Here is a 2,043-nt window from a genome sequence, read left to right as displayed (position 1 = left end):
GCTTTAAATTGGAGAGATTGACCTTGTAGCAGGAGGTGACATGCAGATGCACATCAGCAGCCCGTCAGAGCGGGCGGCGGGGGCTGGGGGGGTTGCAAAGCCGCCTCGGGGACAGGCCAACTATTTTATGAGTAATTTAATATCTGGAACACAGACTTTTCATTCCCAGAGATCTGCTGGGGAAAGAAAGAGCCTTTCTGCAGCCCCGCAAAGGCTGTTCCTCATAAGGAGGCAGAGCAGAAAAAAAAGGGCTGGGATTTAACCCCTCGGTGGCCAGCCCAGAGCAGAGGCTCCGCGGCTCCCAGTCCTTGCAGAGGGGCCAGGAAAAGCAGGAATTCGCTGTGCAACTCAAAGTGGGAGACAAGCCAGTCTGTGTTGCTCCAGGCAAAAGAAGCAATTGCTCCTTCCCATTCAAATTCAAATCCAAGTCTGAGTGAGGATGGGGGAAACAAACTTATCAGAAGCCCTGAGGTTAGATTTGGGATAGGAGGTGTTGTCTGAACTCCCGTCCCTGTCTCAGACTGGTTCCTGCTCTATCAAACTCCACGACTCCCACTGAGGTTGCAACCAGTCCCATTCTCCAGTGGAGCCAGTGCATCCAGGGGATCCATGCTGGGAGCTCTTGCCCTGCTGACAGTGAAGCAACCCTGCGTGGCCTCAGTCTCCCCCCGACCTGAGCTGGTCCTGCTCTGTCCCATTGGTGTCTGCAACCCTCACAGCAAGCACCGGCCGGTGCGCTGCCCCAATAACACCTCTGCCCAGAGCATTCCAGCACTGAACCCGCGCAGGGTTTCCCGTATGCCTCCTGCTTGATATTACGGTTTGGGGAAGGGGAGGGAAGGAAGAACACCGAAAAAATGCAACGTCTCACTACACAGCCCTGCCCAAGGGCAGAGGAGAAGGCAGAGAGCCGCCGGCAGCGTGGCAGCAGCGACTGAGCCTTGGTGCTGGGAGGCTGAAAGGAAGGGAACGCTGACGGGCTGTTCAGGAGGGAGCTGCTGGCAGGGGAAAAGCATCCCTGCGTCTAGGAACAACTTCATGAGCTACCTGGGAGAAGGGCTTGCATGAGAGGCAGCGCTACGTGGCCTCCAGAAGACCCTGCGGGGCAGCATGGCTGTGGCTGTATGATGTTGCCAGCAAGGACTGAGGTCAACCAAGGATGGTTTAGGAAGGGCTCGTCCTTGGGTAGCAGGTACCGGGGACTGACCAGGCTCAGCGCAAACGGATCAACACCTTTGCAAGTGCCACGGTGTTTGCTAGTGATGTTAGACCTGACTGTGGGACTGACACCCCTGGCTCAATCTTACTGCCAAACAGCACAACCGTGCTTTGATCTCTCCAGTTCAGCTTCACTTTCCATGAATATTGATGGGCACTTAGCGTGTTCCACTGCATCAAATCCTGCCAGAGTCCTGCTTACACCTGGACTGGAGCTTTGGCAAAGAGAAAACCCCCCAAACCCCAGCTAGACAATGCAGGGGAAACCACCGTGTGATATTATTGCTGATCCCTGTTGCTGTGTGCCTTGAAATAAGAAGATTTTATTTTAATGTCCTGACAGCTCTCTACCAGTCTCTTTGCACATCAGTGGCTTTGCTCCAATTGAGCTTTGGACCAAACCAGTGCCCCAGAAAGTGACCTTAACACTTGCTGCTTGTTGGTGTCACTGGACACCTTCATCTGGTACGTGATGGGGCAGGGTGACTGGGTGACACGTGCTCCTGGTTAGCTCTCCGTCCCGCTCAGCCCATGCGACCTCCAGCACCGAGAGACCAAAGCACCCCCCAGCCGCTCAGCTGCAGCTTGGCAAAACACTTACAACCCTAAAACTTCTGCTCTGAAGTCACCTCCAACCACCACCCGCCTCAACGTCTACCAGAGCATCTGCTGAGCATCTGGTGGCCTCTGTCTGGGCACATCCCAGACCTTGGCGCAGACCTGACTCCACAGCCGAGGGGCACAGCACCACCTGGTGAAGCTCTACGGCTTAGCTCCGGCTTGACCACGAGGAAGCACAGCTGCTTCAGTTTCACCTCTGATGCC

The sequence above is a fragment of the Fulmarus glacialis genome, unplaced genomic scaffold (assembly GCF_000690835.1).
Source record: "Fulmarus glacialis isolate BGI_N327 unplaced genomic scaffold, ASM69083v1 scaffold35700, whole genome shotgun sequence".
In the NCBI taxonomy this organism is placed as follows: domain Eukaryota; kingdom Metazoa; phylum Chordata; class Aves; order Procellariiformes; family Procellariidae; genus Fulmarus; species Fulmarus glacialis.
The sequence above is the reverse complement of the archived record's forward strand: the minus strand, read 5'-3'. Positions refer to the sequence as shown.